Source organism: Macrobrachium nipponense, chromosome 24 (genome assembly GCF_015104395.2).
Source record: "Macrobrachium nipponense isolate FS-2020 chromosome 24, ASM1510439v2, whole genome shotgun sequence".
Lineage (NCBI taxonomy): Eukaryota > Metazoa > Arthropoda > Malacostraca > Decapoda > Palaemonidae > Macrobrachium > Macrobrachium nipponense.
The window spans coordinates 78,497,231-78,523,495 of NC_061091.1; the positions used below are offsets into that span (position 1 = coordinate 78,497,231).

The window sequence follows — 26,265 nt, forward strand, 5'->3', positions numbered from 1 at the left end:
TCCCCTCCCTCCCTGAAGGACTTCACCGTCGATGATGCGGATGAGTTGCTGCTTTGTCCTGTGAGGGCGCTACGGCGCTATCTGAAGAGAACTCGTCATCTCAGGCCTGAGTGTCAACGCCTCTTCGTTAGCACCAGGGTTACCAAGGTGGTGGTGTCCAAGAACACTTTTTCTCTGGCTTCATGAGGTGATCAGGAAGGCTTACGCTTTGGATAGGAGTGACGACACCGGTACCCTTCATACGAGAGCCCATGAAGTCAGAGGTATTGGTCCAACCCTTGCGTTCCGCAAGAACTTCTCCGTGGCACAGTGCTGAAGGCAGGGGTTTGGACCAACCAGACCACCTTCACATCTTTTTGTCTTCGGGATATCGCCCACAGGTCCTTGGACACCTTTTCCTTGGGACCCGTGTGGCTGCTCAAAAAGTTGTTTAGCTTACCCAGCTCTCAAGCGGACAGAACAGCATTGCATCCTTGTGTGACTGCGTGATTGGGCAAGCGAATGAGGTTTGACTGGCTTCTCTTCCTCCTCCCCCTTTCTCTCCTCTACCTGCGGGCACAGGGCTGCAGTCGTCACTACGCTGGACAGGAGGCCAATGCAGGTAAGCTACGTGACTGAGCTCTGTCCTATTTCTTTCAGTAAGGATAGGAGCGGTATCCACCTCTCCCCTAATCCCCAACAAGGGGGGGTAGTGGATGCCAACAAGAGACAAACCCATCACCTTATATTTGGCTCTTGAGTAGGAACTAGTTTTTTGCTTGCTATTCAGAAGAGGTACGCTTGCCTCCTCTTATGAATTTGGTCCAGAGGTCTGACCACTGATCCTGCGGTGCACACCCCGATCATCTGGGCAGAGGCTAGGATCCCTCCCTTTGCTCTTACACCAGACAGGGAACCAAGGTCGGACAAACACCAGTCTGTTCTTAAGACTCAGATTCCACCCCACCAATAAGTGAGTCTTCCATATGTTAAAGGACCGAGGGTTTGTATTATGTGTCGGAACAAATCACAATTTGTCGTAAATTGTATTTCCTAATTATACAAACCTGAGGTCCTTTACACATAGTCCCACCTCATGCCACCCCTCACTCTGTTCCTGGGGCTAAAGCAAAATGAAGCTTCACCTCCCAGCTGGGCGGGACACCCAACTACCAGACAAGCAGTTAACTACCGAACCACCTTGTTCAAAAGCTTACGACCGGTTCCAGCTGCCGCTGATTACATTCCATATGTTAAAGGACCTCAGGTTTGTATAGTTAGGAAAAGTACAATTTACGACAAATTGATCTTGTGCCTCTTGGTTGGGTGGTCCTGCATGTGGAAACCTGGCAGTGGTACATATTAAAGGATTATGGCTCCTTTAATGTAACTGCAGCATGTCGCACCACTACTGATGTATGTGTCACTCACGTGCTTTATAAAATTATACCATTAGATAACCCCTAGATCAAGTACTAGCTTCACAATGACCTGTGACTGAACCATGTAACATTGACATAACAGTTCTCTACAGCATCATAAATTTTTCTTATGGGAAAAAATGTCTGGGTGCCCAGCATCCAGCATTGCATCCAGGTATGTAGTCTTGACTCATTCTTGTTAGAAGAGTAATAAAAATGATTGATTACCCCCATAACATTTTTATGCATCCAGAGCACATCCAGGCCAGTGTAAAAAACTGGAACTAAATTATTTTAAAGAAAGTACAGTACAAGTGCATTTTTTCTACATTATCATGCACTGCCCTCTGTTCCTCAGGGGGAGGAGGCCAATGTAGTGCTCTTTTCTGAACCCATCACTTATGATTAGCCATGAAAAGAATGCCTATTGGCTTGACAACTTCAGTGGGGTAATGATGGTTCTCCCAACTTTTTAGTTCATACACAAGTTCCCTTCCTTCCTGGGAACTTAGGAGCATGGCTTTACCCCTCTGGTCTCTTTTACGTCTAGTTTGAACAACTTGATCTTTTCCCTGTGGCTACCTCCTACCTAAGTGGTAATACCCCATATATTTAAGGCAAATGGTTACATCCCCTTTGGAATGAGTTAAGTTTTGAAAAATGGGTATTTTTCATAGGTGTACAGTTGACCCCCGCTATTTGCGAACTTGCCTTTGTTGCTTTGAATTTTTTATTTCAGCATTTTATCAGCTGTTTTAGTTTCCATTTTGTTTTAAAATTTTTTCTTATGACTGCAAAGGTTTTTGTTTATTTGGGTAGTTGCACTTGGGATCTGGAGGAGAGTGGAGTTAAATGGTATGTTTCTTCACCAATAAAACTAATCGTACATACCCAGCACATAAGAAGGGGAAAATGTTAAAGAGGGTCTCATAATATAGGGTTCAGTGTATCCAAGTGTACAACTTAGGGTAGTTTCATTGTCCAGGAAGTTCCCAAGGTGTCTAGCTTAAGGATTTGTTACTGGGCAATCCATGGCTGTGCAACGGAATGCTATAAAATGGCTGCCAGTAAAAACAAAAACGTAGAATGCAGATAATGTGAATTCTACATCGGGTTGCCTCAAGGTGAAAATATTCTCATTGAACATTTAAAAAATTTACTACCAAATAATAGCTCTCAAATGATTACATATAACCATGAGCACACATGGGTATAATAGACATAGGTAGTATAATTATTTAAGTGCTGTGAAACTGAATTCCTTTTCTTGTTGCACATGGAGGTCCAGGTCATGAATGAAAGTCTGAGATGAGATTAGTCGTACATCACACACGATAAGGCTTCATGTTGAATTAACCAAAGGAATAAGATGCATTAAGGGCCTAAAAATATACCATTGAGCTATCCTAACTCAGTGTAACATCATGGTTGAATGCTTAAGATTGTTCTAACTACTCAAACAGGCACATGGACAGAACAGCCAGTCGAAAGATACTTGCGTGTCACCTATCACTTTTCATAATCTGGAAATTAGCTAAGCATGCAAATGATGGGTGGCTTTGGCATAGAAGAGTGATACGGGGTCCAAGGTGGGACATGTAGTGGGACTGAGTGGGGAGAGATACGCAATGGAATCCACAGGGAGGAATTTGGTTAGGTTTTGATAAAAAAGTAAATGGAATATATAGTCTAAGGAAAATGGGCTGCTGATTTCCCCATTTACGTTTTATTACTTGGGTATCCCAAACGATCACTCCTTTACGAGTTGGGGTCCCGGAATTGGTGTCCCATGGCAAATGATTGCTACTGTGAAGTAGAGCCAGCTAAATATACATCCGCTCAAAACTGTCCTAATGGCAGAGTAGCCCAGTCTCCTGGACCATGCTTCTCTGGATTGGCCTGGGGTCACCTCAAGGTAACTAGCACAACCTGGTGGCAGCAAAGAGAAGTATCTGGATTGGATACCATTACAGTGGTCCCCCGTATTTGTGTGGGATGTTTACCAGACCTCCTCGCGAATAGTTTGAACCCCCTATAAAAACGCTGAAAATAGCCTATTTTGTAAGTTAAAACTGAGAAAACCAACCCCACAAAAATGTTCATACTTGGTTTTTATTTAATAGTTGTAATAGTTATCACAAAAAGTGCATTTCTTGATGAAATTGATAAATAATGGGAAATGATCCTGAGAGAGATTCGCAAATCTGGAGAAAGCAAATACGTATGGGGGCACTGTATTTCCCATTGCCTTGTCGGCCATCTTATGTAAGTTCGATCACCAGGTTAAGCCCAGTGGCCTGTAAGAGATGGAGAACCTGGCATTATATCCGTTTGGCTACCAAAATAGTGAAAGTATTTGTGTTGGTGTAAAATTCTGTCATCTCAAACTAGTTTGGCTTACGTGAGAGCCATATTTATGTATTTGTCATCCCTTCTTAAAGGAGTTCTCATTGGAAGAATGAACTTCATACAGGCAGTCCCAATGTTATGTCTGACTTGGCTTACTTCGTTTCAAGATTAGGTCACTTTTTAAATATATTCATAAATTATTTCCTGGGTTACAGCGCATAAAATGCGTTTACGTATTGTCAAGACACCAAAAAGTAAGGTTTCCTTTTGATTTTCAATGTTCTGGTTATGCTGTTTCTCAGCTTACAATTGTGGTGTAGAAATGGAATCCCCGACGTAACTCGGTGACTGCGGGTGTCTTGAAATTTTAGTGATAAGTTTTTTTTTTATTATAAAACTAAAGATTAAATGCCACTTGTGATTCCCCAAATTAGTTGACCTCTAGGAATATAATGTTTATAGACTCCTTGCTTTTGACAAGTTGGTTATCCATATATAAAACTGGAGCCTCATTAAAGAACACATTGGGTCCCTTATTCATCCAATGCTGACCCGCACTTTGACAGTTTTTTTGGGGGGAAATAATGGTTTAAGGTAAACTTGCTATAAAGTTTTTCCCATGCATAGTCTCTTAGAGATTGCTAGCCCTTCTATTTACTGAAATGTATAGTCTGAGCTATCAAAAATTTGAAGTCTTTACCTTTAATACATTACTTTACATCAAGCCATAGTAAACGCTTCTTGGTCAACTTGGCACAAAGTCTTCACTATTGATCCTAGTTAACTTTGGCGCTTTGAAAAAAGTGCTCAAACTGAACTGGTTTTGACTCCATTTTCCTCCAAATACAGCTTGACCTTGGGATCCCTTAAAAAGTCCGTGACTGGATGGTCCAGCTATAAGTTGAGTAATACCCATGTCAGAAATGCAAAAACCTGGCAAACCAAACTCAAAACCTGGAAGGATCTTAGGAACTCCTTTACCAACAAATAAAGTTTTAAATTAGTTGCCCTATTCCAATTACAAGAAATATACTTAATAACCTAGACCTTGAACCATATGATTGTTCATTTTGCACAAAATATTGGACCCATATAATCCATGAAAATATATACCTGAAAGAAATTTTTGGTGCATTAATTCTGAATTCCCTTAATAGTTCTGGTTAAGTTTGATTGCCCTCATTGAATGTCGATATACAACACTAAGACTTGAGTATCATGTCGACTGTAGAGAAAGATGACCCAAAACTTTTTACGCATCTAACAAGAAAGAATACACACCTGCATGCGTAGCGCCTCAGCAGCGTGGTTGGTATGGTATTAATCCCACCTCGGTGGTCGCGGGGTTCGATTCTCACCCATTCCATTGAGGAGTGAGAGGTGTGTATTTCTGGTGATAGTTCACTCTCGACGTGGTTTGGAAGTCACGTAAAGCTGTTGGTCCCGTTGCTGAATAACCACTGGTTCAATGCAACGTAAAAAACACCATACAAACAAACAAAAACACCTGCACCCCCCAGATGCTGAAGCCTTGCCGAGGATGGGGGGCTTAGGGTTCAGCAGCTGGGCCCTGATGCCTGGTGGGAACTACTTTCTTGCTGGGCCTTGGTGCCCAGCTGTTGATCCAACTAAATAAGTCAGCCCTTTTCCTTTTACTAAAACTTTTCATCCTTCTGCTTCCTCCCTCTATAAGGCACAGATTTTATGTTGATGACTTGGATTGGTTTTGGACATGATTTGGACTTTCTCAATGGATTTGGTGGAGGGTGAGGATGGTTGGCATGCCACCTCACCCGTAGAACTCGAGTACCTAACGTGGTCGAGCGAGGGGAAAGTTTATATGTCAAACCCTGCTCTTAGTGCTGGGTCTGATCTCGACGGACATCATGACGCCTTAAGCACTGAGGGTGGGGTGTATATCTGGGTGGTACCCCTAGGGCAGCCCTGTATGGGATAACACTGTCCTCTAAATGTGGCTCCTTGGTGGGTGGGGGGCTACCTGGACGAATCATTAATTGTACGTCTTATGGAGACACCAAAACCTTCTGTTGACGACTTGGGCAAGGATAAGGACAAGGAAAATTTTGGTAATTCCTCTATTGTGACTTTGGAGCCTTTTTCAAATGAGCTCCTTGTTACAAACATTTTGTATGTAAAACCAGTCCCTTTAGACTGGAATTATGATACCTTATTTAATGAATTTTGTAAATTTGGAAACTTAAAAGAATTACGGAATAGACTTGGCAAAAATTATGGTTGTTTTGAATTTTGGATATTTTTCAACAACGAATCGGAAGCTCACAGAGCCTACAGAGTTTAGGTCAAACTCTATGAGTGTTGGACTTGTAGAGGCGGAAGAGGTCCCTAGGCATCTTGAGATATATAGACCACCAAATGAAACTAAAGATTCAAGTAAAATAAGTAAAATCTCCAGATCACCAGACCCAGCTAAGTGGTTGATTATTACAACACATGGTGAGAGAGGCAACCTCTTCAAGGTGAAAAGGTTGGTAAGCCAGAAGATCGGCAATGTTGGGAGCCCAGAAGTAACTCGCTTTGGGCGTAATAGTTTTTTAGTTCATGCCAAGACCAATGTTCAATCAGTAATGCTCCTAAATTTAAAGCTTAATCCTGAAGGTATGATAAAAGAGGTAAAACCTCACTATAATTTTAGTTATGCAAAGGGTGTCATCTTCAATGAAGATTTACATGAAATGGATGAAGAGGAAATTTTGGAGATGTGTCCAGACATGGTTTGGAAGGTTTTCAAGGTGCCCCGCTCGTCTATGATTATTTTAACATTTGTAAGTCCTTTTTGCCATCTGAAATTGTTCTTGACAATGAAATTATGAAGGTTCGTCCTTATAGACCGAGAGTGCTCCAGTGCTTTAAATGTTTTGGCTTTGGACACTCCTCAAATGTTTGCACCAGAAATAAACTTTGTGAATCGTGTGGCAAGCCTGAGCATGAGGAATGTTCTGAACCGGTAATTTGTGTGAACTGTAAGGGTGACCATCGAGCCCGAGATAAGAAATGCAGTGAATTTAAAAAAGTAACAAGAGGCATTACTTAAATCTATCACTGAACACATCAGTGTGGGACAGGCCAAGAAGCTGTTTGGGAAAGAAAACTTATTCAGATGCCTTGAAGGCACAACAGCCGGATATTGCTACTTCTGGTGCCCCTTCAGGTGGTGCTCCCCCGGCGGTCCCCTAATGGGGTTTCCCATGCCCCTCTCTGGTGGGGCTCCCCGTGCCCCCCCTCCCTGTTTGGGTGCTCCCCATGCCCCCCTTGGTGGGGTTTCCCACGCCCCCTCTGGTGGGGCTCCCCATGGCCCCCCTAGTGGGGCTTCTCATGGCCCCTCTGGCGGGGCTCCTCATGTTGTAGAGAGACTGGTCAAGCCAGGGGACCCTGTTGTTTCAAGGGTTCAAGCCAGGTCCATTTGTTGACGACTTTTCTCTGTCAGGACATTGCCTGACATTGAGCCCTCACCTGATCCTGTCATTACAGTGCACCGTGGAGATGATGGTGAGGAGATAGAGGCCCTCTTTATTCGTCAGAAGAGGGCCCTTTCTCCCTCTTCGCCTCATTCACGGTCACTCAGCAATCGTAGAAAGAACAAAAGTAAAACTGAAAGGGCAAGTGAAAGCCCATCTTCTAAAGATCTGTAACACCTAGATCTAGGTCAAATAGTACTGGTAAAACTGATAAGATCTCTCTCACCAGGACACAGATTCCTAAATTAGTAGGGAATTTTAAGATCCCTTCCTCTAAATAATGGCGCTCATGCAATGGAACATCCGTGGATTTATACCAAATAGAGAGCAAGTTCGGGTTCTGTTTAGGGAACATGATTTATCTGCGATGTGTCTACAAGAGACAAAGTTGGGAGAGCACACACCCAATGTGGGTTTTAATTATTCATTTCACAGGTCTCCACCCCTGATAGGTGTACGTGCTCAGGGAGGCACAGGCATCATAGTCCGCAAGTCTGTTAATCACAGGGTTGTTCAATTGAACACTGTGTTGCAGGCTTGTGCAGTCCAAATTTTTAATTGTAAATGGATCACAATTTGTGTCTCTGTACCTTGATCCATCATTAGAAAGTAGATTGCAGGATGCGCAGGGTAATCCCCGTCAGCTAGAATTAAACTATCTTCAGACACTGATAGACCAGCTTCCTAAACCCTTCATTTTGATGAAGGATTTTAATGCCAAGCACACCCTCTGGGGAGAGCCAAACTGCGACCGGTGGGGTTTAATAATAGAACAGCTGCTTGACTTAAAATGACATCACTTTAATGAATGATGGTTTCCCGCACTACAAGGACATGATGTTTTTCATAATACTGATTCAGCCATTGACCTCACTATCTGCTCTTCGTCTTTGAGGTTAGATTATCAGTGGGTAGTAGACCAGAATGATCATGGCAGTGATCATTGGCCCATTCACTTAAAGTATATGAAAAATATTCCATCTCCATGTTTACCAAAATGGAAGGTAGGGGAGGCTGCTGGGACTGATTTTTCAAAAAATCTACTGAAGTTGATAGAGAGAACTGATTTTCAGAGCCCAACATCTGCTTATGAGTATTTAATCAATATATTGCTGTGTGTTGCCATGCTGTCAATTCCTCGAACTTCTGGAAACCTCGTCGTCCTCTAGTACCTTGGTGGAGCGATTCATGTGCCTTGAGCCGAAAGATAACAAGAACTTGCTACAAGAGATATCATAGATATCATTTGCTTGGTCAATAAAATTATCTATAAAAGATCTCTTGCTAAGCAAAAGAAACATTTAAGCAGGCTAACGAGGGAATCGTTTATCAGATATATAAGCGAGTTAAAATATGATTCCCCTATGTCATTAGTCTGGAACGAAATCCGAAAGCTGCAAGGGAAATTTTCTCCACCTCCCTTGCCTATATTGAAAATTGATGGCTTACTCATATCTGATTCTGGAGAAGTTGCAGAAACATATGGTAGGCATTTCTCCAATATATCTAGTGCCCTACATTACTCTACTGCATTCAGGAATATTAGGGACGGTACCACGGTTGTTCCTGCTGTTAGTTCAAATTCAGTCATATAATCTTCCTTTCACCATGAAAGAATTAGATCAAGCAATCTCGTTATCTTCCCCAACATCTCCTGGGGAAGATGATATACTGTACTCAATGATTTTTAATTTGCCTAGAAGTACAAAACAATTTCTTTTAGACATTTTAAACAGTTTTTATCTTTCGGGAACTTCACCAGTGTCTTGGAAGATATCGATTATTGTACCTGTTTTAAAACCTTTCAAAGATTCCTTCCTTCCTAAGAACTATAGGCCAATTGCTCTAACCAGTTGTGTTAGCAAGATTTATGAGAGGATGGTCAATGCTCGACTTGTGTGGTATTTGGATTCAAAGAATCTTTTATCTAATCGGCAGTTTGGCTTTAGGAAAAATAGAAGTACTTCTGACCCTTTGATGTTCCTTACTCGGGAGATACAGAATGCTTTTGCTGTGCAAAACCAGACTGTTGCAGTGTTTTTTGACTTAGAAAAAGAAGCCTACGACACTACCTGGCGAGGGGGTATCCTTTTGCAACTTGTAGAGTGGGGTGTTGTGGGGTAATTTGTTCTATTGTCTGAAAGATTTTTTTGTCAGAACGTTACCTGAAAGTAAGAGTGGGCTCTTACATTTCCTCTGCTTACCCATCAAGAAGAAGGGTTACCTCCGGGAAGCGTCCTTAGTCCAACACTCTTTAATGTAGCTGTCAACGGCCTACTAGAACAAGTTCCTGTTGGGGTGCATGGTCTGGCCTTTGCTGATGATTATGCAATAATCTGTAGCAAGTCTACAGCTGTCGAAGCTTGTCAAAAGATCTAGACTGCTATTAATGCTTCAACATTATGGGCCAGTGCTAAAGGTTTCAAATTTTCACCAGAAAAAAACCAAAGCTATACGATTTTGCCGATTAAGAAGAGTGGAAGAGATCCCTACGTTGTTTTTAAATGATTCGATTTTACCTTATGAAGATAGCATTAAGTATCTAGGTATTACATTTGATAAGAAATTAACTTTTGCTCAACATGTTAATGAAGTTGTATGTAACATGAAGCTTCGTCTTAATATTCTAAAAGTTGTTTCTAATTTTAATTGGGGGGCAGATCGAATCACCCTTTTGAGGATGTACCAGATTTTATGCCTAAGCAAAATTGGATTATTTGTTGTCAAATTTATGGTTGTGCATGCAAGACAACACTGCAGAAATTAGATGTTGTCCATAATTTGGCTTTACGTATTTGTACGGGAGCCTATAGAACTTCTCCAGTAGAAAGCCTATATGTTGAGTGAGCTTTCCCCCACTATTTACCGTAGGGAGAATTAGGGCTTGAGAGTCATATCAAGAGTACTTACATCAAAGCTGAACCCTAATTATAAGTATGTTTAGAGAACCAACTGATAGAGCCCCAAATAGACCTAGACTGCCAAAGCCGCTTGAAGTTCGACTAGCAAGCTCTGCCAGGGAGGTGGGATTACTACACCCTGCAGTAGCTGAAATTTCGCCCTCAAAATTTCCTCCTTGGAATAGGCCACTCTTAGAAATCTGCCCAATTAGGGACAGCAGGAGTATCAGCTCTGGTGATCAGTTGAGGGCAAGTTTTTTGGACCATGCTTTTGAACATGGTGATTCTCAACATATATATACTGATGGTTCGAAGGGTTTCTGATGGTGTTGGTTGCTCTGTAGTGACTAGTGATAATATTATTAAAAAGAAGCTTCCATCTAATTCCTCTGTTTTTACAGCTGAACTGCTGGCAGTTTTGACTGCTCTTAAGTATATTTTTTTATAGTTCTTATACTAACAAGGTTTTTTACTATTTTTACCGACTCATTAAGTGTTTTTATCTTCTCTTAAAAGCCTAGTCTCTTGCAACCTTTATGCAAGAAGTACAAGATTGGTTTTATCTTTTAATTAATAGAAGAGGTTTTTCTGTTAGGTTTTGTTGGGCTCCGTCCCATGTTGGAATTGTTGGGAATGACGAGCCGACGCTGCTGCTAAGGCTGCAACTAGGCTTAGGCACATTTCCAACATGGGCGTCCCTGTTTCCGATTTTAAAACTACCATTTGATTTATTGTAGAGACCAGTGGCAGGCCCACTGGTCTACTTTAGATAATAATCTTAAATTAAAGTCGATTAGGCCTTCTGTTCATCCTTGGCCTCATAGCCGGATGGATAGAAGGTCTGAGATAGTTTTAGCTGATTACGTATTGGCCACACTAAATATACTCACGGGTATCTAATGATGAGTGGAGCGGATAGGCAGGTTCCTCGCGTTCCACCTGTCATGTGGATTTGACTGTGGTGCATATTTTGGTGGAGTGCCCTCATTTTGAAACCAAACGTAGAGCTTGTTTGCTGGCAAATAAGACACTTGCCGATATTTTGGTGAAGGTGCTCAGGCAGAGCAAATTATGACATTTTTAAAAAATATTGGTCTTTTTTACGAATTGTAATTATCTTTTAATTGTTTTAGGTTTCTTGTTGGTTTTTATGAATGAATGATTTGTATGTTAGATCGGTTGTGTGTATGTTTCTTTGTGTGATAGCGAATTTTTTTTTTTTATTCTTAAGATATATATGCGCTGAATGGCCCCTCGGCTCCGGCGCTTGGCTATGTGCCAAAAACTTTATAATCTAAAATAATCTAAAAAACACCTGCATGCGCTAACCATTCATAGTAATCTTTGATAATCAATTTAAAGCACTATCCTTGTCAATAAAAAAAGGAAACCTAATCATCCCTAACATCTTGTCTTGACAGCTTGCTTTGTATTCTTAACCCTTACTGGACGGATTCACTCATGGTTAGTATCAATATTGCGCGCCAGCGATTTGGGGGAATCGGGCGGGAAAGAAAGAGGTTCTGTTACTTTGTAGTCCATAACTTTGAGACTGCCTCGCTCACACATTCTAGGCGGCTCATGACTTAATTGTGAACTGGCAGCCCCCATTATCGGCAATTCGGTTTTGCGGTGCTTGTTCAGTATATTTCATAATTGGGTTTTACCCTTTGTAGGGTTTATAACACCTTTTGTTTGGTTATTGGTGGCTTAGGCTAAGTGCTGAAACCTCCTCATAAAATATAAACATAACGAATATGCATCTTTTCCTTGGCTCTTTTAAAGTGTTATTCTTTAATTTGCTGTATCCAATAATACTGTATGTAGTCTTATATTACTATTGTATTATAAATACAGGCAGTCCCCAGGTTACGACGGGGGTTCCGTTCTTGAGACGCGTCGTAAGCTGAAAATCGTCGTAAGCCGGAACGACGCTTGGAAATATGTCTTAAACTAATAAGTTATCAAAAAAAACCTTATTTGTAATCTTTGGTTACACAACATGTTGTTTCCTGTAGTTTTATGTACAACCTGGAGTTATTTTGTTTTCATAAAAGAATGCTGGTTCTTGAAGGTAAAAACTATTGTAATCCTCTGGTGACACTACATTCTTTGAAGTTTTTATTGTTTCAACCTGGAGTGATTTTGCCAAATCTTGAGGGCTACAAGAACAGCTGATTACTATTACGTATCATATAGACTAATTAAGTAAACGTATCTTTAAATAGGCGTATATATTAGTATCAACAAAACATTTCCTGCCATGAGTCAGAGGCCGTTTAATGAAACGAACACTTCTCTGTCCTATCTGTTCAGAAAATAAACGTTACGTCAATCCCTTCCGAGACCATTGTTGCCGCCAAGGGCCTCTCTCTCCTATCTCGTCTCTCTCTCTCTCTCTCTCTCTCTCTCTCTCTCTCTCTCTCTCTCTCTCTCTCTCTCTCTCTCTCTCTCTGATCAAATTACACTGGAACCCTGACATACGATTGCCCTAATATACGAATGTTTTGAGATACAACAAAAAATTTGCGAAAATATCAGCTTTGATATACAACGAAATATTTGAGATACGATTTTGCGACGAGTGTTAGTTGTTCATAGGCGACCGATAAATGGCGTTCAGTCTGTTTGTTGGTGCTGCATGTTAACACGTCGTTGTTTAGTTCATTGTATTTGCGCCTATTTTTCGTGTTATTTTGTCTATTTTATTATTAACCATGGGTCTCAAAGCTAAAGACAAAGCAGGTGATAAGAAAAAAAACCCAAGAAAATGATTTCGATGGAAGCAAAACATGAAATTATAGCAAAGCATGAATGTGGCGTTCGTATCGTCGATTTGGCAAACGAGTATGGTCGAAATCCTTCTACAATATCCACGATCATCAAGCAGAAGGAAGCTATAAAAACCTTCCAAAGGCATCACCATTATTTCTAAACTACGAACTGATTAAAAAAAATAAATAAAAATTAGTTTAGCAATGTTATTTCATTTGTGTTTATTACGTAGTTATTAGTGTACATACGTAAATAAAGAGAGAACAAATCGTTCCCTGCCACCCTTCCCTACCTCCTCCCCCTGCTGGCCTCACGTCATCTTTCGTTGTGGCAAGTAAAATTCCTTTTTTTTTTTTTTTTAATTGATTTTATTAACATTATCATTTATCACATTGCTATGTTATTTTATCATTGTGTGTTATTACTCTTTTATTTGTGTATAAATGTGTATATTATATGTAATTTAGCGTGTGTTTAGGTGTGGTTTCATACCGCTAGAACGAATTAATACATATTACACTATTTTTAATGGGAAAAAATGCATTGAGATACAAACATGTTTTGATAAATACGACTGGGATTTGGTAACGGAACAAATTAAATTTGTATGTCAAGGTTCAGTTACTGGATAATGTCTCTCTTTGGATACTTCGATTTTGCCAAATCTTGAGGCTACAAGAACAGTTGATACTATTTACTTATCATATAGACTAATTAAAGTAAACGTATATTTAAATAGGCTTATATTATTAGTATCAACAAAACATTTACTGGCATGAGTCAGAGGCCGTTTAATGAAACGAACACTTCTCTGTCCTTAACTCGGAGCGTCGTAAGACGCCCACTCTCTCTCTCTTTCCCTCTTCTCTCTCTCTCTCTCTCGCTCTCTCTCTCTCTCCTCTCTCTCTCTCTCTCTCTCTCTCTCTGATCAAATTACTGGATAATGTCTCTCTTTGGATACTTGGAATTTGTTATTATTACTGGAAACAAGCAATGATTTTTTCATTATTTGCGCTTTTGGACTGTTATATGTAAACTTTGTGCACCGCAAGCTAGTATTGTATTCATTCGCTCAGAAACTAGTTCCGCATATGAGGCGTCACTAAAAAACATCGAAGAAATACGACATAAAAAGTGTCGAAAATCATCATAACCTCAAAATTTTTGTTGTAATCTAACCAGAAACTTATTTTTACTACTATATACTGTGCTAAACTATAAAGGATTTTTATCATAGTATGCGTTTTTTAAAAGCATCGTTAACTCGGAGCGTCGGAAGCGTCAGCGTCGTAACCTCGGAACAAGCGTCGTAACCCAGGACGGATTTTTCCATTGAATATTGAAGAAAAAGCGTCTTAACCTCGGAACGTCGTAAGCCGGAACCGTCGTAACCCGGGGACCGCCTGTACAGAAAATGATCATTTTTTGGTTTGGAAAAAGCAGCGGAGAGCGGAGGCAAGATTATTTTGCCGTATTTAGCTCGGTTCAAAGTGATTTTCTTGCTTCTATTTAGTGTATCCTAGAAACTAGTTTTATGGGACAAGTTTTTTTTTTTTATATTAAGTATTTTTTAAGTCGGTCTTGTTGCGAATTTTTCTCAATAAATGGTGCCATTGTCTGGTTATCGGTGGCTAGGCCTTATGAACTTACATCTTTTCCGGTGGCTCTTTTAAAGTTATGCTTTACTTCATACTATCCAATAGTATCATATGTAGTCTCACATTACTAAAGTATTATAAAATAAGAAACAAAGCGATCAATGGATTGGTTTGGAAAAATTAGTGGAGTAGAGGTAAGATGATTTTGCTGTATTTAACTCATTGATTTTCTTGCTTCTATTTAGAGTAAATTAATCTCTAAAACTAAAAAAAAATAGGGCAACGTTATTTTTCGTGATAAGAAGTATTAAGTTGAAATAGGATTGAAAAATGTCCTGTTGTGAACTAGATTGTTATATTTGTTAATAAATGGTGTCGGGAGCATGCTTCTTTGTGTAAATTGACAGGTTCCATTAGCTATTGTTATCCTATTTCATAATACTTAAGAGATTTATGTATTTTTATTAGCATGAAAACAACAGTAAAATGTGTTCATTAATGGCCAGTATTTTTTTTATTAAAATACTTTTTTCTCTGCTATTATTTGGGGTAGAGTTTCATCCATGTTGCTGATGCTTGATAATACAGTCATCAGCAGTGTGAACTTTTTTTTTCAGTACCATATTTCCTTGCCAATATTTTCTCCATAGCAAATAAAGGTTTAATGCAAAAATATTCAAGTCCTGTTCTACTTAATGTTATTTTTTACATAACTACAGTAATTTTTCACTATTATACAATGGCTGAAATACAAGCAAAACATTGTCATCAGATTCAGTTCGGTAGTAGTAGCTAAACAACTGTTATCGTTCAGTTGCTTATGGATGTAGCGGTTTAGGCAAGGATTATAATGTTATACTAACAATACTTTTATAATTCTCTTTTGCTTTTTTAACTTATTTAACTAGAGGGTATGATAAATAAGAGGTGGAGGAAACATTTGCAGTCTCTCTCACTCTCTCATATATTCTAGACCAAAATATACTGCTAAGTTCATTGAATCTGACATTAGGAATTTGTAGAACTACCCTGCAGACCATAGTAAATGATTAGGCAAATGAAATTCACATTTTCATAAAACTTCTTACATACTAGGGCAAAATATCTGGCTCGGACTGCGACACTATCTTGGGCGTCATTAACAAGTCTAGGGCACTGTGTGTGGCACCCGTAGACTTTTGGATTATGGTTAGCAATTGATTTTCATTTGTCAGGCCCCCAGGAATGGAACCCCTTTCGGTAACCGTGGGCGGCCTGTACTTGAGATAAAGGAGGCATGTATTACTCTCTCACAAACATGACTATATATTTGCTCATAAATATACCCAGGGGTTGCTGTTGGTTTTAGTTCTTATCTTCTATGATAGTATGTCAGTTATAATTGTAATTTTGCACAGAAATTTTAGAAAACTTTATAATCCAAATAACAGTTACTGTATTTTTTTATCTCAATAGCTTAACATAAATATTTTACGACAAATATACTCTGAAATTGCTATTGATTTTAGTTTCTTATCATTTTTAATAGAAAAAAAACAACTGGGTAAAAGAGGTCCCACAAAGGGTTGTAAATAGTAGTCTTTTTCAACTTCTCGTGGAAGGTAGGAAGAATTTTTTTACAATTTTAAGTTTACTTACACCATCTGCATTTGCATATTTTCCTCTTTCCATTGAAGTGTTTTTCTCTTAAATTGGCCGACCTCATAAAATCCCTCGCTTGGGGTGCTGCATCTGTATTTTTTAATCCAGCTCTTAAGGGTCAACAAGCCTTCTCTCGGGTTCTGAGCTTGGTCGATGACCAGACACCCGCCTCGCATATGCACGAGTTGCCAGATGCCACAGATTCCTTATTTTACAATCTCTTATTGTTTTTACTGATTTCCAGCTAGCGCTAGATTGTATTCTATTGTTAAGACCCCAAGTTTGCTAGCTATGAAAAATACAAATTGATTAAAAATTTGTCAAGTTGTCCAACTCTTCTTGGCATATCATTGAGTAAATGTTGATTAGGGTTAAAATATTTGAGTACTTCAGGAAAACAACATCCCTGTTCCCTGGACAGCAACAATCTACTTGCTTCACTTCACTTCCACTCCCAGGTAGGCTTTCAGCCTGTCATTGGGGTCTGTTGTCTACTCCAATCTCTTCTGTCTTCAAATATTCCATCTCTTCTAAGCTCTTCAATTGTTGGCATGTTATGCTTTGTCAGGATCTCCTCCTCTCAATCCTTCCAGTGCTTACTAGGTCTACCTCACAATCTCTTTCCTTCTCTTTCCAATTCTATTTTCATCCATTAGATGACCCAGCCATCTCTGCTGCCTTCTCAGTCTTGTTCATCACAGGCGCCATACCTACTATTCTCCTAACATTCTCATTTCTCAGTCTATTCTTGTTTTATTATTGTTCTCAGGCTTTCCATCTCTTGAGGGTTGGACCCTACTTCTTTGTCATTGTCCAGCTGTCCAATCCATATGACAACAATCCCTCGAATGTTACTTTCTTCACTTCTCTAGGTACATGCGCATCTCATCATTGGATAAAGAGCTTCACAGCATCTGTTATATCGATTCTTTCCGTGATTTCCTTTCTGTTCTTATCACCCTTATCTGTAAACACACATCCCAGATATTTGGACGAGTTGTTGTCCTTTATCACTGTATTTATAATGATTGTGGGTGGTTGAGGTTGTTTGCTGACTTTTTATTTGTTTTTCCCATATTCATTCTTAGTACTCCTAATTCCTCCTGGTTAAATGTCCAAAAAACTGTTTTCTCTGCAAAAAGCATAATGTCTCCTATAATGATAATTCTTTAATGTCCATTATAATTTTGTCAATGTAAGTTATGAACAAGAGTAGAGAAAGTACCCTTCCTGTTTTGACACCCGTTGTTACACTAAACCATTTATCATTTTTGTATCCTGTCCTTACATTAGTTACACATGGTTCATATGTGCTCTTTATTGCAGTTCCATACACCTCTCCCAAACATCTCCATAATTAGTTTAAAAGTACAGAGTCAAATGCTTTTTTTCTAGGTCAATAATTGCTATATACAGTGACCTATTGTATTCCCATGATTTTTTTATGACAAGTCACAGGGTAAATATGAGATCTGAAATGGCTCTATCTTTTTTGTATCTATATTGTTCTTCACCTGAGGTTCAATGATAATGACATGATCGCTATTCTAAAATTCAAAGTTTTGCTGCATGGCATAAGAGTGGTATACCTCTAGTTTTCACACTTACCTGAATCACCTTCATAGTTTTTGCAATTAAATGAATCGCCTTCCCCTTTATAAATTGACACAAATGTCTTCCCCAATATTCTGTAACTTACTCTCTGGCCAGAAAGATAGAATTAAGTCATATAGTATCTGCTCTGCCAGATCTCCTCCCTCTTTAACAACTCAGTCGGTATATTATCATATGCAGGGCTTTTTTCCCTTTCTCTCTCTCAAGGTGTTATTAGAATCTTGATGTGAAATTACATCATCTGTTTTTTCCCTCCCTAACAAATTGAAAAATTTTAATTTCTGTCTTCCGCTGTTATGTTAAGTTGCTGAAATAGTTGGTCCATTTTTTTGTTAAGATATTGATCAGTGGCAATGATGTTTCCATATTCGTATATACTGTTTTGTTTTATGCTTCTTGTACGGTTTTGCAACTGGAAATATCTTTCTTCTTAAAATCCACCCATCAGTTCACTTTCAAGTTCTATCCATGCATTTACCTGCTATCTTCTCCATTTCTCCTGTTTGACTTCCAGAGGATACATATTCTTCATTAGTCTACTGGTTTCTTTGTTTCATCCATTTCGTGTGTGTTATTTTTGAATTTCACTGCTCCCTTTACATCTTCATTGCATAAAACTTTTCACTTTTTCCTAGTGCCTCCCACATATTTACAGCCAAGTTCTTCTCCCCAACTTCCAAGGCGCTTTTAGTTTCACATTCTGTTGCTCCAATTGCTGTAGTTTCTCAGTAAATGAGCTTTGAAATCTTATTATCTGGATATTTTAGTTTGTTTTTTGAAAACTTTTCTGTTTTCTCAGCTCTTATAGAAGGAATGCTAATTTTTCCTATCACCAATCTATGATCTGAGTGAAGCGAAACTCCTGGCAACACTTTTTATATTTTGTACGAGCCTTTTATCTGATGTGAGCACAGTCAATTACTGATCTCTGAGCAAACTACCCCGTTGTTTGATTCCATTGATATCTTGTATATCTGTGCAAATCCTGATGTTTGAAGAAGCCATTCCTGATTTTTAAATTATTTCAGGCAGAAATCTGTTAGGTTTTCGCCTTCATTATTTCTTGTTTTTTCTCAGAATGGACCTATTACATTTTCTATTCCTACTCTGGCATTTGGTACATCCCCCAGCATTAAAATGCCCTCAGTTTGTTCTTCCAGAGTAAATCAAAAGCTCTATGAAGTTATATTTCTCTTCTTGTGGGGCATATATCTGATGTACATTGTTTTTTATTCTTTATCCTAATTGTGCAACTCGGAAGTCTTTCAGTCAAATATTTTTCAGTCAGCAAGGGGCAAGTCTGGGGCCTACAATCATAGCAACATCATGTTTTCTAATTCCAGCATCTACTCTACAATAGATCAGTACGTATCAGTCTCCCAAGTGTTGGCCAGCGCTTTTACCTCTGCCTCGTTTCAGCCATTCCCAATAAGTAGTTTTCTCTTACGTCATTATCTGGTATTTCATCTTCCTTATTATTTAGTAGTGCCAACATAATTGTATGTATGAAATATTGGAGATTTATTTTAAAATTTCTAAGTTTTATTTTATAAAAGTGTTCTAGCTGTGTATGTGTCAGCTCGAGGTAATAGTTTTAACTCATGAGCAAGAGGATGTTCTTCCCTTCTATGCTGAAATTGTATCTAGAGTACATATCAGTTATAAATAGCTTAGTTGACTCAAGTAAGTAATTCTTGGTAAATCACTACAGATTCAAACAAACACCCCAAGCTGTGTCCCTTTTAGTAATAGACTTGTTTACAGGAGGTTTGATGCCTGGTTGTAGTTAATAATACCTTGTAAATAACACTACCTCAATTTTCCATCTCATTAATATTTTCTTACTTTTTCAGGTGATGGTACTGCTTGCAAATTCTTGAAATAATTAGTGTATATTGAGACGAATAATACAGAAGTTGGCTAGTACTATAACAAAGGTATGTAAATGTTTCATTAACCTGAAGTGTCTTGAGGTAAAGGGCATTTGGGTTGGATAGAAATAAGTATTCAGATGGAGCCAAAATTACAAATATAGTAGTTTTAAAAAAAATAGTGCAATGTACAGTTTTGGATTTACCACAATTGCCAGAATGAAAATTGTAAAATTCAAATTTATTTTTTAGTTTATAGACTTCAACTTTTTTTGAAGTTTATAGACTGTTGGAAGCGCCTCAGCGGCGTGGTTGGTATGGTATTAGCATCCCACCTCAGTGGTCGTGTGGGTTTGATTCTCTGCCATTTCATTGAGCGAGAGATGTGTATTTCTGGAGATAGTTCACTCTCGATGTGGTTCGGAAGTCACATAAAGCCATTGGTCCCGTTGCTGAATAACCACTGGTTCCATGCAACGTAAAAGCACCATACAAATAAACAAATATAGACTCAGAATGAATAACTTTTAGAATTTTTGTAAAAAAAAAAAATGAAATATAGTACGTATTTGTACTTAAGATACTGCTATATTATGAAATAAAGTTCTGTAAAGCCTAGTTTTATTTCTTCACTAATAAGGGTCAGGTCAGTTTCAGTTTATTATACAGGTAACTGGACCTGGGATTATCATAGAGTAGGAGTTACAGTCAGTAATGGAGTAAAGTTTCTGATATGCTTTAATATGTACATACTAATGTTTCTAGTTGAGGATAGTTAATGTAATTTCAGCATATTCACTTTAGATGGGTTGCCAGGAGCATGAGAAGCAACTATTTACGGAGCTATTGGAAACAATAGTTAGAATGGTAAAGGATAGAGAGGAAGTAATTGTACGAGCTGTTACGGATGGTAGTTGGAAAAATGAGACGAGATGTATTAGGAGGTTCGTGGAGGTGATGGATTTGGAGTAAGAAATGAAGGTATGTACTGGAAAGGGTTTGGAGTTCTGAATTAGTCTGTGTGAATAACAGATTTGTGAAGGCAGATCATATTGAGCAACACAGATTGGTGGAGCTTGGAGCCTAAGGATAAATTGAGATAATTCTTGATGAGAAACCACATAAATTGCTAATGATGAATATTAAGATGAAATGTAGAAATCCAAGAAGTTTGAGGATAAGAAATTTAAATATCCCCAAACACTTACTAAATTCTCTCAAAGAACAGTGTGAGTAATATAAATATGTAAGAGAAAGACATCATTTGGGAATAACTTTGAGGGGAGGGGGAAGTAGAGCAAAAAAATATTCGAAATAAGAAAACTTAAAAGGTGCGAATGAAGTCATTGCGTGAACAAGTGGCTGAGAGCTCTCAGGAGAGAGAGAGAGAAAAGTGGTGGACTAGAGAGGTGCAAGATTCAGTTAGGTGATAGTCAGGGCTTTCAGCTAATGGAAGGTGAAGATGTAAGGTGCCAAGGCATTATATAGTGAGGAGAAGGGGGGTTGCCCCTTGTGATGAGTGTACCCATTGGAAGAGCTAAAATGCTAAATAGATCGTAAGGAACAAAAGGATGCAAAAAGGATAGTCATAGGATATCAAATAAAAGGGAAAAGCAAAGACAAGATCTTGGTCACTCAAGTGTCATTAAACAAGAGAAGGAAATATCTCGCTGAAGCATGATGATAAAAAGTTGGTCACATTTTTATGAGGATTTTTAAAACAAAATTGAAAGTGGTAACTTTGCAGGAGGTAGGGTTGGGGTAGTGGCCAGTGATGACCATGAATTTTGTAGAAGAAAAGAAAGCTGCAGGTAAAATAAAGACATAGCACTGAGTCCATCAAGGGTGCAAATTGGAATGTTGGCTGTTCAGGTATACTAGTACTTTGTATAAGTGTAGTGAGTGGATACTGGAACTGTTAGAACCCAAATGACCAGGAAGAAAGTCTGATGGTAGGTGTTTGAGAAAGAATATTAGATAAGATATTGTGAGAAGGTAATTTTGAAAGAATATTAGATGAGATATTGTTAGAAGGTAATTATAAAAGAATATTAGAGATGTGAGAAATATGAAGATTAGAGGGAGAGGTGTAGTTGATTCTATCTAGACTGTCTTGCTTTTACTGGAAACACGGCTGCAAGTTCATCAGGAGGTCTATTACCCTGCATTTACTGTAAACCTAGAGAAGGCATTTGATAGAATACCAAGAGAGGTAGTGTTCTGGTGTAGTAAAAGAGGAAAGTGGCAGAAAATTTTAATTGGTTGAAATTATGTACAAAAGAACAAGTACAGAACTGATAACATTGTGTCAAAACAAATGTTTTACGAAGTTGAAGTTGACAAAATAACAGCTCTGAGCTCATTTCTGTTTGTACTGGTTATGAATGTATTGAGTGAAGGGATTAGGAATGAAATGTATGGGAGTTATGTAGGTGGTCTGGTGAATTACAGCACTGCTAAATAATTTCAGTCAAGTAAAATGAGGTCATTGTATCCAGCAAGCAGGATGGAGAGAATGTACTGGAAGGAAGAGGCTTTGTTTTTAAGAATGTAGAGAATTTCTATTAAGTACTGATCTTAAAACCTACTTCAAGCCAGGAGGAGAGAGTGAAGCTGAAGTTGAAATTGAGATAAATGCAGCTGTGGGGGAAATGAAGAGGTGTCAGAGGTAGTGTGTATAGTAAATTTCAAGTAATCGGAAGATAAAGATCTGTTGCCCTGAAATCTGATGAAAACATTTTGTACATATGGTTCAGAAACATGGCCGTTAGAAGGAAAGCGAAAAAGTTAGAGCAAAGCGAAAAAGTTAGAGCAATCAGAAATTGTTTTGAGGTGGATTTTTAGATACTTGTTGCATGGGAGGCTGGTGAATGAAAAGTTTAGAAGTGCAGGGGTGGTAAAGATTACCAGTATGATGCTGGATATACCGAGATGGTTTGGGCATGTGGTTAAGATAAGTGAAGAATGCTTGGGTAGATCAAGAGGGAGGCAAAGGATTAGATGGAGTGATAGTGAAGGAGGATTAGAGAATGGTTTAGTGGCCAAAGATGCTTTTGTTAGGAATAAATGAAGATGCATCAAGGCAGCTGACCCCCTACCATTGGAATAGTGGTGAGGATGGTGGTGATGATGAGAAAGTAAGAGAAGTAAATGGCTCTATGGGAGGATTTAGGAGAAATTTGAGAGGGGGGGATAGTGTTAGCACTAAATATTTTACCTGTCAAAAATTTTGTTTCATGTCTGTTATTGCTAGCCCAGCCCCTGCAAAAATTGTTTCATGCCGGTTATAGTCGGTCTCCATTTACAAGATGAGAATAGGTATTTGCCTAATATTGTGGCAAGAGAATGAATGGGTGCTGCCATTCCTACATTGGTGAGACTACAACTTGCCTTGCCTCTCCAAAAGGATCACTGTACACACAAAAGAAGGGCAGTTCTACCAGCACAAATGAGGGAACATAGTAGTGTCCACCAGTGCCTGTAGAAAGCTGAATAACCACTGGTTCCATGCAATGATAAAGACACCATATAAAAAAAAAAAAAAACCAATGCCTGTAGATGTAGAGCACAAAAATCCTGGATGGCAACAACCATAGACACCTCCAGTAAGTATGAGACCCTTGCCATCCTTTGATGGAAACCATCACTAAACATGACATAGATGACCCCTTAGCAGTTATGAGGGTTGCTAGTTAACTGCTGTTATTAATTAACTCTCCTTCCATTCAAGGAAAATGGAAGGTGAAAGGAAGGAAGATGTTTAGTTGTCTTAAGAATGACCTTGTATGAAGCCACGTAGGTAACCTTATGAAACTGGTAGTTTTGGCCACTGATGAAATTTCAGATTGTTAGGAATGAAATGATGACTGGAGTTATGTTTCAGTTTATGAATAAATTAGGGCACTGTATGTTGTCATTTTTAACTTTGTATGTCTTAGACTTGAGCATTTTATGTAAATTGTATGCAGAATACATTTTTATTGTTATACTTTTTGTGAATTTTACCTCTAAACTTGTGTACTGGTAAAATTTTTGTAATTAAATATTTTTTTTATATAAAGACTTCTGTTTTTCAGGTGTACATTTTTTTTTTTTTTTTTTTTTTTTAGAAGTGCCATATAACAGGTTTTAGTTCAATTCTTAGTCAATCCCATTTAGTTAGCTGCTATCTCTTCAAAAGCAGCTTAAAATAAATTGTAACAAATTTTCAAGAATAATATAATTTTGTCATCTTGGTTATATGCCATGTCCACATAACCCACTGAAGAAATTGTATTTTTTTATATAAGACATTTCCTGCATCCTCTTTCTGACTGGAAGTAGTTACATATATGTAATCACTTGAAACATTGAAGCAGGAAAACCGGCATATTTCAAGCAGTGGATAAGTTCATGTTTTCTCTCTCTCTATCTGCCCATTTTGTGTACTACTGAAGTCATTACACATTCCATACTATACATTCATTGGTGAAGTTGCCTTGTTAGCCTTGCATGCTTTGAAGCATCATTGTACTATTGACACACTTTGCTGGAGGAGACTTAAAAAAATTAGTTTCTGCATTCTATGTACCATTAAAGATATTTTTGACTTTACTTACAGGGACAAAGTATCTTGTTCTTTAACATTTAAGGCAGTCCCTGGGTTACGACAGGTTCGGCTTACAACGTTCGAGGTTAAGGCGCTTTTCAATTATATTAATCAGAAATTATTTCCAGGGTTACGACGCCTACAAATGCTGATCTGGCAGAAGAAATATGACACCAAAAATGCAAAATAAACAATATTTGAATTTTTTTTAATGAAAAATGCAATAAGAATGCAGTTTACATAGTTTTTAATGCAGCATTAAAAGTAAGGTTTTCTTAGGATTTTTGACTTTCGGCTTACGACGCGTCTCAAAAGATGGGAAACTCCTGTTGTAAGCCCGGGGTGGACTGCTTGTATTCTAAGTATATGTTCACTTCCAACATTTTAGGTGTTCAGTTGTTCCAAGATCACAGATATTTACTCTCTGGTTGTCAGGACCTGAAATTGTGGTAAATTCAATTTGTAAACCTGTTAAGTTTAAGGAATAAATTGTTTATTGTTGAAGTACATAAGTTATGTATGAAATTTTTTTTTTGCAGTGTCTCAGGGGTGGAATGTCTTAAGCACTTACTACAGCCATTTAGTTTATCAGTGTCGGAGCAGACTTGGAGCTGATCTCACAGCTGACCGCTGATTTTCCTTATGCATTCATGATTTCTGTTGAAGAATTTTAGACCATTTCAAGTGTAAATGACTAAAATTTTTATAGGGAATCCCAAAGAGGGTGAGGTAAGGTTGTAACTGAGAAAGCCCTTCATTCACACACTTTGGGTTTTTTTTTTTTTTTTTTTTTTTTTTTTTTTTTTTTTTTTTTTTGAAAGATTCACGTTATGAAATAAACACGAAGGTAATAAAAACCATTTTTTATCAGAGTTCAGCTGTGAGAAACTGTATACATTGTGTTATGTTTGTGCTCACAGCAACCTTTATCTTTCAGTAACCTTTCAGAAATTTTAATGGTATAGTCGTAGTTACAGTAGTGATAACTTACTGGATAACAATTTTTTTCTAGCTTAAAAATCATTATCATTTTGGTGGTAATTAACACAATTTTGGAGATTACATACGAAACAAAAGCATGGGCTTAGGTAAAAAAAAAAAAAAAAAGTGTGGGGGGGAGGAGAGCAAAGTGAAGGTCCTATCTACAAGGTGGTTGAAGGAAGACTGATGTGTTATGTATTCAATCACACTTTTCTGGACTCTCTTCCACCTCAGCTATGCATCGGATTCCAGATGCCACAGATTCCCTGTATCTACAGTTTTTTTTTGTTTTTTTTTTATTGTTTTTGACCAGTTTCCAGAGATTTGCCAGCTATGAAAAATGATATTGTTATGATACAACATTAAAGTTTCAATACATACTTACCTGGCATATATATACATAGCTAAGACTCCGTCGTCCCCGACAGAAATTCAAATTTCGCGGCACACGCTGCAGGTAGGTCAGGTGATCTACCGTCCTGCCCTGGGTGGCAGGATTAGGAACCATTCCTGTTTTCTATCATATTTTTTCTCTTCCACCTGTCTCCTTGCGGGGAGGCTGGGTGGGCCCTAATCGTATATATCTGCCAGGTAAGTATGTATGAAACTTTTATTGTATCATAACAATATCATTTTCATACAATCAACTTACCTGTCAGATATATACATAGCTGATTGGCACCCTTCGGTGGAGGTAAGAGACAGCTACTATATGGAATAGACAGGTAAACAACATATGTTGTAGGTATAATTAAAACCTTTGGTTCCTACTGATAGGTGGTAGACTTCGTGGGTGTTTGCCCAGTAGTCGCATCACCTCAAGAAACTTTACGCGAGATATGTGTCTATGGCCAAGAGTTCTTGTGGGTCTGCTGAAGGGGTCTTATCCACTTACTCGGCAGAGCCTGAAAGGACTTTGTCAATGGGTGCTGATCCACTTATATGAAAACAATACACCTATGAAGGAGCGCAACACCGATCCCGATCACCTGATCCTAACACGAGGGTTCGCGCTCAAATTGGAAAGAGTTTATCCCCACACTCCTTTCAA

The 26,265-nt window shown here is 38.5% G+C and overlaps 1 long non-coding RNA gene across 2 annotated transcripts; it reads left to right on the forward strand.

Annotated features, from left to right (window-relative positions):
• The first annotated feature begins 1,249 nt into the window (after window positions 1-1,249).
• LOC135204363 (uncharacterized) lies at window positions 1,250-24,932 on the forward strand. 2 transcript variants are annotated; one of them, XR_010312195.1, is made up of 3 exons: window positions 1,250-1,575; window positions 19,628-19,711; window positions 24,773-24,932. It is a non-coding gene; the product is annotated as an uncharacterized LOC135204363 (long non-coding RNA). The 2 variants fall into 2 exon arrangements; XR_010312193.1 differs by lacking the exon at window positions 1,250-1,575 and adding an exon at window positions 19,062-19,138.
• Window positions 24,933-26,265: the final 1,333 nt, after the last annotated feature.